Source organism: Platalea leucorodia, assembly GCF_965183815.1.
Source record: "Platalea leucorodia genome assembly, chromosome: 4".
Taxonomy (NCBI): Eukaryota; Metazoa; Chordata; class Aves; order Pelecaniformes; family Threskiornithidae; genus Platalea; species Platalea leucorodia.
The window spans coordinates 58,297,462-58,312,292 of NC_138826.1; the positions used below are offsets into that span (position 1 = coordinate 58,297,462).

Consider the following 14,831-nt stretch of genomic DNA (forward strand, 5'->3'; position numbering starts at 1 on the left):
ACACTAATATACTAACAACTCCATTCTTAATATGGCCCCTTTCCTGATTGATTCAAATAGAGTATGTCTGTTATCTGTGGTAATTTTGAAATCTTACTGGCTCTTAGTCAAGTGGCAGAAGTAAGATTAGTTTGATTGCTTAATAAATCAACATTGTTTCAGTTTAGCTACATGCTACAGCCAACTTTATATTGCCTGAGGCGGTCAGGGGATATGTAAAGGTCATGCAGATACACAGCCGGGACACAGATGTACAGTGATGTAAAGTCACCCAAATGGCTTTCCTCAGAGCCATTTCAGTTTACGAGTAGGCTTTATGAGCTCTGATAACAAGGGAACCCCCCCCACCTGCTTCCACACAAAGCTCCTCAGGTGCATCAACTCTGCATTTCCGTCCCCTAGGCTCCTGGCACCCTCCTCACTCGGGCACTGGATGCGGTAGGGAAGCTGAGCACAGCCACCTAACACCAGAAATGAGTCAAGACCCAAGATGTGACTGCAGAGAGCTGGCTCTGGTGTCCCTGAATCTGCTTCAGGACTAATCTGCTGCCTCAATAAACTACGCTCAGTTAACGCTGGCTGTTAGTTTGTTAAAGACTATGTAGACTTAGTTTGTATGGAATAAAACCGCCTGAAAATTCTGGTAAGAAAAAAATAACTGGAGGGAATCAATTACTAAAAATAATTCATTAAATTAAATTTTACGTTGAGATTTGTGATTTCTTTTTTGCAGAATTTTCTCAGGTTTTGCTTTCAGTGTTTTCTTTGTACTTATAAGGAAAATAGTGCTTAGATTATCCTCAGTTTTAACACAAGGCAAAAACATGACAGATTTGTCTTTCAGTGATAAAACTAGTGAAAATAGAACACTTATGATAACCCTGTCTTTGAAAAACATCATTAAAAAGCCCCCGAGCTCCACAAACATGTTGCAGACTGCACATGTCACATAACTAAGGACTACAATTTTTTGCCTGAGGCTCCCACATTTAACAAAGGGAAGCAGTGCTTTCAACAAAAGATGCTATTCTAGTTATGTGCCCTTTTACCCTGTCAGAGAAACAGCTGGTATCATAAAGTCACAGCTAATTTGTATCATGTCTGCACTAACAGTCAGATTCAGTTTGTATCAAACCTTCAAATTTGGACTTAATACCAGTTGATGGATGACAGCTTTTCTTGCCTCCCCCGCTTCTCAAAACATATTTAAACATTGCCTCCCACATTAAAAAAAAAAATCCCAATATTCAAAATACAAATGGAATCTTTAACATTTTACATAACCAGAATATATGAAAATGTTTAAAACTAGTAAATTAAAAAAAAATCCTAAAGAAGGGTGAGAAAATTACGCCAGCTGTTCTGAAGTTCCATAACAAATAAATAGTGCTTTAAGACAGATATGTGGGTACCAAGTGTAATGGAAAAGAATTTTCTCTTAAAAAGAAAAGAAAAAAAACCCCACAACTTACTTGCCTCAGGTAATCTCTTGCAGTTTGGGATATCTCTTCTCCTAGAAAAAATTTCAATCTGTCTGCAGAGACTTTAAGGGCTTTTTCAAGGTCAGCACTCAACAATTTAGGGAAGGCCAATTTCACTTTTTTTTTTTTTTAAGGGACCTGTTTCTCATTTATGCTATTAAATGTCATCTACTCTCATTTTAAGATCCCCGAAGAAGAATGCCTGAGCTGTGTAAAGGGACTTTAGTAAAAGTGAGAGTCAGGCCAAAGACTTAACAGCTCCAAACCTGCAGCGCTTGTGTGAGAAAGAGCTGCAAAGATCAGGCTCTTCTTGGAAAACAGGCATGGAGGAACTTCCAGAGATTGGGAGTTCAAGCTCAGTTCAGATAAACATCTAACAGTGCTGGTGTGCTTCTGAGGCCACCATCCACAGCACCTGAGTCTACAACATTAGCTGGAGACAAGATTTTTTTTTTGAGATTTCAGCTACTTCCCACTTCCAGATGATCTAGAAGTATTTGACCAAGGCTCTTTCATCCTACAACCTGAAAGCATCACCAAAATGTAGAGAAGTAAAATCTCGCAACATCCTGGGAAGCAGGGAAGATCTTTTTGTTTCTTTTTTTAATGCTGCATAGTATAATGATCATCAGGGTTCTGAATAATTGGCCCCATTTATCAGAAAGAGATCGGTCTGCTCCGTAAGCTTACATACACCAAGTGAACAACATCCCTGGGCAGTTCAAAGCAGCAGTATCAGTAATGCAGTTTTAAAGTGACAGGAGAGCTTATTGTGACTGAGATGAGAAAGAGCAGTTGTCAATGAAGACTGAAGAATCCCAGCCTATCTTTCCCTCAGCACACACGTTTCCTGCCTTAGAAGGTTATTACTGCGCAGAAGACAGTAAGATGCAGCTTCTGCTGTGCCTAAGCTGTGCTTGGCACTGCTCTCTGATGGACTCCTTGCCAGTGAACAGAGCCAAAGCGCAGCATGCTCCTGCCACATCCTCTCCAGCGAGCTATATCTGCTCTCTACCTACTGGGAAGATGCAGATAATCAACTCCACTCCCTTCACTCCAAGCACAGCAGTGACTCTGCCCCTACACATGATCCTTGCGCTTGTTCAGGTTTTTTTTTTCTTTTTAAATGTTCTTAAACCTCTGTCTGGCAAGCCATGGTTTATTAGAAGCAGATTTCTCTTCAGCTGCTCAGTGTGTCAGTTTTACAATTCCTAGGTGGTATAATTCCTGGAAAATAAAAAATGTTCTTTATCCAAAATTTTGGATGAGTCACAGCAGGTTTACTTGTTTTGGTTCACCCTTAAATGAAGCATAACTTTCTATATCTAAATGATGCTCTGGTTTTCTTTGTTTCAGCTGCCTGTTAGCTCAAAATTTCTTAAAAGCAATAAGACTTTTCTAGCAAATGATGCCCACCAATTGGGCTCGGCAGCCAAAGGCAGCCATCACATTTTCATGGGACTGTGAATTACATCAGGAAGAACGACACTACTACTTTCCAACCTTGATCCCCTGGTATTAAACTAAACAAAACTCCAAACAGTTATCTTTAACACCTCTTCAGGAATGCAATGCAACACAAAACCCAGCAGGTTCTCATCTTTCACAAAAAGAGCTTTTACCAAAAATTGTCCTGGCTGCACATAGAGGTCACCTGAAGTCCCAGAAGCTACAGGGAAACTCGGGCAAGATTAAGTGTTGCACCTCCTCTTCCAAGCAGCAGAGAGGACAGATGAAAGAAGGAAGACCCTATGCTCATCTCAGTTTAATTCATCACAATAAAGCCACGGAAAAATGTCTTCAGAGTCAAAAAATGTACATTTCCAAGGAAGATAAAAAACAATCATCACTAGCCAGTGACTTTGAACCTTAACTTTATAGGGTATCACTTTTTTTTGAAAGTAATTTCTATAAGCATGTCTCAGGTTGTCTTCCAAAGTCAGATTTAGCTGTGTTGAAGAACTAACAGAAGAGTTATAGGACTGTCATGATAATACTAAACTATATTACTGCTTTTTATACACAGATAAAGAGATGTTCCTTGTTTCCAGTACTTTCCGGAGATAATGCTTGTTTTTTCCTTTCCAAATGAGTGTATTGATCCACACCATGTGCTTTAATGATTTTCTAAAGGCAACTAATGGCCTCTTTCATTGTATTTTCATTCATGTCCCCTAAAGACCATCCTCCTATTTAGCCGGCTTTACAATGTGAAAAAGGAGGTTAAGTGTAGAAAGTATTATCAGATTTTGCCTTTCCTTCTTGGTGACAGAATTCTTCCACCACTTTGACAAGTGCTGTGCAAGCACCATGGGGACTTCAGCATGAGACAGATGACACTCACCTTGCATCCTACACTTAGAGGAGATGAACGACTCCCTGAAGGACAGATTTTCAGACGCAATTTATGCATCAAAATAAGGCACCAACACCAACTCAAAAATACACTGAAGTAGAGTCTCACTTTTGAGGGACTGAAGTGCCTTCTTTCAACACCACAGTCTGCATGCTCAGACATGTCTACAAATACAACTCCAGTTGCTGAGCTGTCAGAAAAACTCTGGAGGGCAGTCACTGCTGTCTTTGACTATCCTACCCTACGCACAGGGGGAGAACACTTGCATTTCTGACCCCATTTGCTTTTGGACAGTATGACCTCCCTCTCTTTGGGGGAGGAAGTTAGGTACCTCAAATTTGTAAGGAATTTAGGTACCTCATAAATGTACCACCCAAGGAAGTATGTGGGAATTTAAATTCAGCAATCTCACTTGAAGAAGTGTTCCATAGGAAATTTTAGAACATTTAGACTGGTTCTGAAACAAAAAGAAATCCTAATTTTGGAATATCACCATTTCCTACAAACTGGAAATCCCAGATTCTATCTGGCTTCAGTCTTAGATACTCCCCCTACAAAGGCTCAAAAGTAATGCAGAACTCTGAAACAGCAACCAGGGCAGAAAACAGCCTGCAACAATTATCAGCCCATTCAGCATTTGCACAAACCTTCTCAGAAGTGTAGGCAAAGCAGAAGTGTAGGCAAAGTTAAATTCGCTTCCCCAAGGACAATGACAAAAACAGCTAAAATGGGCCCAGACCCAGCATTCCTGATGAGGGGAAGGCTGCTGGAGACGAAAGGCAATGCAACCAGTGTTCAGCCTGCTGCCACGTCTCGCTCCTCCTCCATGCTACTCTTGCCAAAAAGAGAAGAAATGGAGCAGAGGTACAGGCACACAGAGAACGTGGTCACTCATCAGTGAGAATAAGCAGCTCGCTGTACCCTGAATTAACTGAAGATGATGGTATCTAAGGGAGTTGCCTTGAACGTGGTGCAATATTTTTGACCCCATCAGTCTGCTGTTATAGGCACTGCTTAAACTTAGAGCTAGTCCTTAGTTTGTCTCCAGTCTGGAATTTCCGTATATTGAGGGGCTGAAGTTTACATATATTATAAACACTTCCTTTAAATGGTTTGTGAGCCCTCACTTGTTCTGGCAGTGAAAGAACAATGTTTGTAAAAAATGTCTAAGTCTTACACTTTGTAAATAGTCAGTAAACATGGTTACTTGGACTCTCACAGACTCTTCAGAGCCTGCTTGCTCTAAAAAAGAACAGAAGAAAAAAACAGACACCAGCACATGATCTCAGCGCAAGTAAATATGATTTAAGACTGCCATTGCAAACAAAAAGCTTGTTGAAATCCAGCAGAGAAATAAATATAGCTATTAAAAGAATGGCTATACAACCACAAAATGATTACCATAAAATTCAAAGATTTTGATTTGAAGATAAAATTCAAGATTAAATCCTTTAAATCTACTATCAGTTGTGAAGACAGTAATCTCTGGTGACAGCGGTCCCAGAGGAATAGGAGTCAAGGATCTGACTGCAGGAATGTCCACTGATCTTCAGAGGCATTTGGCTCAGCCCCCAAAGCAGCAAGCAAGCACACAGGGAAAAAAATCCAATATAAAAGCTGCAATACAAAAAAAAAAAAAAAAAAAAAAAAAAAAAAACACCAAACCTAATACAGAAAAACCTTCTGAATACCACAGGCAAGGAAATCTGAGGTAACTACTTTAATCATACTCACAGGAAGGCAACCAGAGGAAATATTCTGAGCTTTTCAGTAGCAAACCAGCTGCTGATAAATTCAAAATGGTGAGTCCAGAAAATAGAGGTGATCACTGTACAGAAATACAAAATAAAGAACATTGTTTAGCAATGGCATAATTATTGCACACTCTTCATTTTTCTTTGGTAAAGTCTTCTTTAACACCACCCCTACAAAGGTTTTTTTAAAGTATGGAATAAACCAGAAAAATTTTGCAAGAGACTGACAAAACCCACTATCAACAGCACTATAAATTAGAGTTTGACAAAGCAAACTTTGATTTCCCAAAATCTCTCAGAAAAGTCACTCACTAAAACCTCTTTAAGTGAAGCCGATACAGGCTAAGCTGAACATTCTCTTGCGATTAGTAAGAGACAAAGCAAAGCATCAGACCAGCAGTGAGTTTTCTTAACAGAGCAAGGTTTCCAGTGTAGCTCCCTAAGGATCTCTACTAAGACCTGTAGTATTCAACATATTCATAAAAGGACTCTGCAAAAGCAGATGAACAGTGAGAAGACAAAGTCTGTAGACTATACAAAACTATTCATTATAATAAAATCTAAAGTCAATACAAAGAACTGGGGAAAGAGTTCACAGTAATGAATTTCTATGCGTAGACTAAATTCAGTGTTCATAAGTAAAGGTACGGGGGGGGGGGGAACAACTTACATCTGTAAACACACAATGGTCAACTCTAAATGGCAAATAACACTCAGTAAAGACACCTTAGTGCCTGAGGAAGAGCTCTCTGAAAATATTAGCTGACTAGCCAGCAGTTGTCAAAAGGCAAGTTAAGAATCATTAGGGGAAAATCTAGGTTCCATCTAGGTTACACGTCTAAATATATGGTATACCTATGTTTTCAGTTTTGCATGAAGGTCTGGTTGCCCCAGGAAGGGACACCAATAATGATCAGAGCTATGGCACAGTTCCCATTTAGGAGGCTATCTAGTGGATGACTCTTCCATTTGAAAAAGAGAGATGATTGAGGCAGGATATGAGAAAGGTCCTGAATGGTTTTTAAACAGTAAATGTTGTTTATTGTTGTATAAGAACTATGATTCAAGAAGGAATAAAAAAAAAAATCACGGAGGATAGTTTCATCAGCTATGAGATATGATAGTCTGGATGTGACCTCTGGTTTAGAAAGTCCCATAGCAGATTGCCAGACTCTGGGAGAGGACATAAAAGGAAGAACCATTCCACACTCATCTGCTTTCGCTTGCTTTACTATAAGTGACTGTCTCAGTCAGAGATAGGATACTAACCTAGATGGACCCTTGCTCTGACCCATCATGACAACAATTCTATAAATGTCAATTCAGAGAGCAGAACAAATGAGCTGCCACCGTTATACAAAGACAGTACAACAATTCGTGGGTGAAGAACATCCTGGTGCCAGAGGAAATGGGTTCTTTAAAAATCACTGAAGCCTATTTTCAGTAATTTAAGATCATAGTGTGGGGCCATTACTTGTACTAATTTCTGGTTATTCACTGGAAACTCATGGACTTATGATGACTCTTGATGTAAATGACTATTCAGCAATTTCAAAAACAATTTTACAGTCTGGTCTCTAGGTTTTACAGACACCTGTCAGTGATTTATATTATTGAAAACTCTGGGATGGTCAAAGCCAAGATTTTGATTCATTCCATTAGAAGCTTCATTATTAGATTCAAAAGAGATCTCAATTCCATTTTGATGCTTAGCATTACTATGCATATATCACATAGCAGAAAAGAGCAATGTAAGACGACATCCCTAATCATCAAGGTCTGAAAAGAGCAACCAAGAGCTTCAAGTCATCTTCCCCTCACTGATTACTCCTGCTTACAGTGAGAGCAGACTGGGCTCTATCAGTCCACAGAGCTCCAACTCATGAATAGCATGAAAGTCCTTCCAGGTCACTGCATTCATTCAAACTTTCTCACTAACTTGAAAAGCTGACTTTGCCCATTTCTATTGTTTAGTGGGCCCCACTTGACTCTCAGCAAGCATAACTTCATGACATTCAGATCATGCATTAGGAGGATCCTGGGTATAAAAATCTTTTTCTGCTTCAGACCATTTGCTCTCTTTCAAACTCTTCAAGATTTTTTTTTTTTAAAATGGAGACAACCCCCAAAAGATTTTCCTTTTCTTTCCCACAGTTACAAAGCCTTCTTCTGCTATTCTCCTTGTATTTGCTCTGTCCTAAAGCAACATTTTTCTGAATTGAGCTCAACATAATTTGTAATATCAATAAGATGACGAAAATATGCTCTCTCACTCTTTGCTGTCCAAAAGAACCTCTGTCACACCACAATTCCATTGTGAGCTGACTATGAAGGGCTAAGAACAATTTAGCAAACAGGAAATTTCCATATGACTTAAGCATGAAGGAAGTTCAGATCCAGGTTGAAAACCAGACTCCATAAATCTAAACTCTCCAATCCAAGAAACATCACTAGGGTTTGGACACATTGTGGGCTGTAATCTTCATTGGTAAAATTGGCACAATTTTTACTGATTCTTCAGTCCTTCGAATTCCCCTGACCATAAACATTGGGTTCATGTTCTGCTCTCATTCACGCAATGGCATTAACAGCATTGCAGACCTAGGCACACACCCAGTACTGCACATTCAAGCACACAGTGGAACTCAGTTTCCAGCTAACATAGGTACAAGATTCTCAGTTTAACGTAGGTCAGTATCCGTTAAACGCAATTCCAGTAACAGAAATGCTTTTATCAGAAGTTCTTGAAAATGCTTTTATTGGAAGTACTTTGTGGCTTAAGAAATGTGGAAGTTGTTACTATTTTGATTATGGAAACTAGGGAAAACAAATCACATCCAAGGTCATTCAGAAGTTGACCTGTGCCACTTAAATGCATTTTTTTTTTTTTTTATTAAAAGTATATGAATGTACACACAAAGAGAAACATGGTTTCACTCCCCTCTACTCTGTTAATGAATTTGGTTCCATTATACCAGGTAGCTTTGAATGGAAATAAAGTTATGGAGTCCAGTTACCAAAACTATGTGCTGCTCCATTTTATCCAATAGCTCAACAGCTAGGGCTGTGACAGGGTTCAGATCTCATCTTTTCTTGCAGGGATTTTAGCCTCCATCTTCCAAAGGACACTCTAACACTAGGATGTTCTTCCACATCCTTTCCTACAAGTGCTGCTAAGAGTAAAAGGGAAACTGTAACACACTAGACTAAAGGTCTGACTAGCTCTGTATCAGATGTTTAGGGTAGAACATAAGAACAGGGAAAGCATATAATGATGCTTCCCACAAATACTCTACAACAGCTTGTGACTTCCAGAATGCCTGAGTCAAAGGTGGAATCTGTGTATTTACTGATCTCCATGGCAGCTTTTTTCCATTATTATTTCCAGTAGCTGCCAACACTCAGCAAAATCCCATAGCAGAGAGTCCCACAACTTAATTATGTGTTATGTGAAGATATAGTTCACTTTGGACAAGTAATTAAACCTTCAGACTGACACTAGGACTCTGCTATGCCACTTCCCAGCTGAAGGCTCGCTCACCTAATGCACAGTTAGGTGTGGTATGCACATAGGAAGTATTCCTCATTGCATCACATATAATGGAGCAATCCCAAATTACCCAACAGAAAGGTGGTTAAGAAGCTGTGTTGGAAATAGTACACCTGGGTTTCAGTCCCAATTACATATTTAGTCATTTAGGAAAGTGAAATAACATCAGTATGAGAGAGTGGGAGCACCATAAAGAATAGTTGGAGAGTGCACTTTACAGTTCCTTTGGACAAAAAGTAACCCAGTCTACCTACTGGGTTCTGAGTCAGTAATTATTAGTTAAAAGAAGGATTCCTCCTCCAATCTTTAAAAATAGCAAATCATTTCACAGAATCACAGAACAGTTCAGGTTGGAAGGCACCTCCGGAGATCATCTAGTCCAATTCCCTGCTCAAAGGAGGCCGCCCAGGATCATGTCCAGTTGGGGTTTGAATATCTCCAAGGATGGAGAATCCACAGCCTCCCTGAGAAATCTGTCTCAGTGTTGATCACTTACAGTAATAAAGTTTTGCCCTACATTTAAATGGAATTTTCTGTATTTTGATTGGTGTCCCTTTCCTCATGTCCTTTCACTGGGTACCATTGAGAAGAGTCTGGTTCCATCTTTTTTGTTGTCATCTGTCCGCCATCCCATAGTCACAGAGTCACAGTGTGTGACAGCCATAGAGTGGCTGTTAAACTTGAATCTCATTCCAGTTACAATTAGGAATTTTTACCTATAGATTTCAGTATTGGCTCTTGTGCAATCTGTTTTTTCCCCCTCAAGTCATGAAAATGAGAGCAGGAAACCACCTTTGTAAAAAATGGTCTAGGTGAAGTATATATTTGTTTACCCATTTCTTCCAGATCTCCTTTTTTCCTTTTGATTTTTATGTTGTCAGGGTTGCCACATAGTTTGTTTACTTACGAAGACATTACAGAGGGAGCACGTAAGTAAAACTTTTCAACTTTTCCTCAGATGTGATATGTGCACAAAGAAGGTTTTTCATTACAATGCTGGGAAACAGGTGTTGCCAACATAAGAGGGGAACAGGAAGCCTTGAATTCATCCATTACTATCTAAACAGGTACCCAAGGAATCTCTTTTCTAGGATGACCTAAAAAGGGGAGGTGTGTTGTCTCCTGTGAACTTCTTGCCTGACCACTTACAAGCAGCTTATCAGTACAAAACATCAGCATTCAAAGTAAATAAAAACACCTCTCATGCAGCAATATACTTAAGTTAGAGTTTGATTTAAAAACTATAGTCAAAGCCCATTGACTTCAGGTTAAGCACATATTTATGTGCTCTGCTGAACATAGACAGTTTGCTGTACCTGAGCTCTACTTCCCAGAGGGCTGCAGCCATCTCCTAGTTACCAATTTTTCTGTCAGTGTTAGGACTGTCAGTATTAGGAGTGCAGTAGTATCACCAAGCCCCAGTTTTCTGGGTGCTATACAAACAGTAAGACAAAAAAGTAGTTCTTACTCCCAAAGAGTTCATTATCCAGGTACAAAAGGGCTGAAGCTACACATTAGAAATTTCTGATCTAATAGCTACTCTTGATGAACTTAATGTAACATTATGTTATATATGTTAATATATTATTAAAGGAAGGGTTTAGAGTTCAAGTGCCATCTTAATCTAAGCTGAAGAATGACCATTAAGGCACTGCCCACAGGTCTTCAAGGAAATACTTTCATCTTCCAAACACGTAGACACATGTACATACCATTGTTAGTTTTCAAATGCTATGAAGCACTCAGACCATTAGAGCCTCACCTTTCTGTGACCTCATCTGAAGAGGATTTCAGTGATACAGGAAAGTATCAATAAGTACAGATTCATAGGGAGAATGTGAGCTGTAGGAAAAAGTTTCCCACCCCATCATATTTTCTGGTTGAACCACACAGGCTACATTACATACAGGGCTGATAGTCCTGATTGTCCAGATGTGTTCAGGGTCTGGAGGTAAAGAGTCAGGGAGAGGCAAAGCATGCCATCAGCTGTGCCTCTTCCAGCCCAGCTGCAGAATATATTGGAGATCTGAAGGGCAGGGAGGAAAGAAATCCTTCTCCAACATCCACCCACCCTTTGCAGTTCAACCTCTTGGGGGCCCACTGGACCTCACTTTCAATCCACTCCCAGTGCCATGGACACAGCAGTACACAGGATGGTTCTCCAGAGCAGAACTCGGGGGGCACCCTAAGCACACCTCATTCCCATGTACTAAGCTGGTCAATGAATGTTCTTAATTACAAATTTTAATCAGAATTTATAATCATGATTGGTCTTCAAAATAATACCAGACAGCCATACACATTAGGGGAGAAAGTCTGTGAAGGAGAAGGATCTGTATTTTCCCTTCAGCTAAGCTGCTAATATCCTTTTAAACAGCAACTCATCTGACCTACAAAGTTTCAGAAAATGGCATATTTCTTCTCCACCATCTTAAAACGCCAGTTATCCCTACACTGACCTCCACAGCAGAGCATCCTAATACTTTGGAGAACAGTCACTCCTCTCACACGCACAATGATACTCCCTCAATAGAAGCGAACATCTTTTGGATACAATGACTGCCCTATGTACAGGCTTTCATTCTGCACATCTTGGCATGAGACAGGAAAGAAAGAGAACTGCTTCCTGAGGTTAAACACAATCAAAAGGAGGACTAGATACAGCTTATACTGAGTGGAAGTAGATTGCAAGATCTTTGCGTGGTTATTCTTGAAAGTAGAGGCTAACAAATAAGCAAAGTATGTATGTATCTGAGCAGATGTGCTCAGCCCTGTAAATATAGCACTTGCTTCCTTCTTTGGCGACGTTCATGCTACTAAGCAGAAACCATTTGGTAACCACACAGCAGTGGCATTCACATTAGCAGAAAACCAGACTCCCCGTCTCTTCCTGCTTTGATCAGCAGTTACTGCCCACAGGAATAAACAGAGGGTTGTGTTCTTCACTTGCTCCTCTCAGGGTCTGCTGTTCTCACATGGACGTCAGTGGCAGCAGGAACAGGCCAAGACTGTCCCAGAATAGCCATTTGATCTCATGTAAACCTGTCTCCCCAATAGAGCAGTGACATGCACAGCAAGGAAAAGATAATTCAAGGAGGGTTTTACCCTTTCAAATTGTGATCTGGAAGAACAAACATTTTCAAATTCCAAAATGAAAGCTTGTCATATCCCTTTTTGATCATCTGGAGATTGAACATAAGCTCCCCTACATCACAGGCATATCTGCTATAGAACATGATACTGAGGGAAACCATTTACTGCTAATAAGTCCCGAATTCCTTGCAAATTCATTGTCTCTTTCAGAAAAGGGTTACAGAAAGCTTAGAGCTCTAATCCAAATTATTAATAATTCCTAAAGAATACTGCATAATAATTCAGAAAACACACACTTGCAACAGGCAGCAAATGGAAACTGGCTGCTTTAAAGCATATTTTGACAGCTGCTAGCATCATTCAACACGACAAATGAAAGGATTTGCTCAAAAGAAGTGGAGTAGGGCAGCTAAAATAAGTCTGTAATAACAAAAAGTTTGTCTCTTGTGAAAGCTCTGATTTTCTCCTCTCCTGTGTCTTCTTCAGTTATTGAACATAAACACACTGCTGGGACAGGTGTCAGGAGAGAGGGAGCTGCAGGGAAAATTCTGTGAGCTGTATACTTTTCAGGGAAGTTTAATTACTGGTGTTTCTGAGAAGAATTCTGATTGACAGGATTAGTGCCAGTGCTAAAAGTTACTATTTGTGGATCCTGGAGCTCACAGCTCCCATAAAAATAAAATGGTTTAGAAAAGAGCTTTGTGCAAATGAAGGCATTCCCTCAGCAGGGAAGGTTCATGTGAACCTCTGCTGTGGCTTCCCTTCACATGGGTTTTTCTGTGAAGATGGGATAGCAGAAAGTCCCTGGAGAACACCCTCCCCTGGGTGCAGAAGGTTTGATTCAAGTTTTCTAGGTTAGTCCTTAGGGAACATTTCTATAACGAGCAAAAATTAAACTCTAAGAATGAATGTTCCCGAACTTTGTGGAGGGTAACATTTGGTTCCACTTTCTTTGCTTCAGGATTTATTTCAGGTTTATACTGAATACCTTTTTCTTTTAGTTTTCCCATTCATACCACATTCCTGCTAAGATAATCTTCTAGTATTCTCCTAGTGACATTCAACCCAAAACACAATTTCACTGCTTTAATTTCTTATAAGGATTTGGGACAAATAATTAAATTGACCACAAGCATTGCATTTTATTTGATTATCATCAAATCTTTAAGTACTAACCCAAGTAAACCATCTTTTAGAAGGGATAAAGTGTTACATGCCAAAACAAGAAACTGGAAATAAGCAAATGCTGCTCCATTGCAAAAGCAAGGGAAGGACCATAGCATCCCAGTTCACACAGGAAGCACCACCAGTTTGCTGAACCATCTCCCAAAAACTGCGAAATGTAAAAAAGAAAAAAGGTGATTCTTCCCACTTACTCCATCCCTCTCAATCACATTCCTCAGACAGGATAACAAAGTAATTCAGATACAGCGATTTCTTCCCAGTAGTTTTCAGGCACCTCATTTGCATCATATCTTCACTTTCTTGCCCTGTGTTTTCCCTGTTCCTCTCCTGCTTTCATATCCATCATGCCTCCCCCACTGTACTGTTCTCCAGCTTCTTCGTTGCTTGCTCCTGCTCACGTTCTTTCTCCACCAGACTTTAACCAGTTTCTTGCCTCAGATCCTATTGCCCTGCTTCCTCCTACTCCTTATTGCTAGCCCCCTGATATCTGCTACTTCTCAAACTCTTGTGCTCATCCCATAGTTCATCATGACAGCAAACTTTATCACCTATGAAAGGTTAACATGGCAAGCACATTTTCCTAAGTAATGTACATGTTCAGTCCCACCATGGTCATTTTGGATCAGGGAGAATATTTGCAAATACTATGAGACAAAATCAGAAATCAATAAGAAGTCTTGATTTCTTATGAACTCTCAGAACAAACATCATAAGGCTCACAGTAGCATCACAACAGATGTCAACCATTCCGTGTATTATGATAGATCCACCTTAGCCCAGACTAGCATATACCATCTTATATTTCACCTGTTTATGCATTTCTCAAGAAGCATACAACAAGGGAAGAGCAAACTGGTCCAGATAAAATAAGAGTCATCATAGAAGTTTTTCCAGAAATGTCCAATCTCTCTCAAACCCTTTTTGGCCCTGAAAAATACTTGAATAACATTATATCTTCAGATTATAATTGTTCATATGCATTTGTCCTTGCCTTTCTGGCTTCTACCGAGGCAAGACAAGCAGAGCTAAACTTCCACAGAGCAAAAATATCATAGTAGACCAGAATGCTGCCACTTATTCAGGAATAACCAGTGCAAATAACTGTTTTTTAAAGTGGCTGTATTACATATGGAAAGCTTGCAAATCACACATCGCAAAGAGTGTCCCAGTAGTAACATTATTAGTGGCTAATACATATAGTTATACCTTATTCCATGGTATGGTTCCAGTGACCCAACAAACCACTACTTTTATTCTAGCTACTACATTTCTGTCTGGGAATAGCTGTAGCTTTGATGCTGTCAGCTCCCACTGCTGTGGCAATGTTTAGTATGGATGACTGGCACGTGAACCTCTAGGCTACAGCATTGCTATCTCAACTTTAACTAGCTTAAAAATGCCTGTAGAAAGTA

General features: G+C 39.8%; 1 protein-coding gene across 7 annotated transcripts in view; it reads right to left on the minus strand.

Annotated features, from left to right (window-relative positions):
• CALD1 (caldesmon 1) overlaps positions 1-14,831 on the minus strand; it is a 248,553-nt gene that overhangs the window by 112,709 nt on the left and 121,013 nt on the right. For all 7 annotated transcript variants that reach the window (XM_082311259.1, XM_082311265.1, XM_082311264.1 and 4 more), the window contains one exon: positions 5,572-5,665. The gene's annotated coding sequence lies outside the window, so the exon portion shown is untranslated. The remainder of the gene's footprint in view (positions 1-5,571; positions 5,666-14,831) is intronic.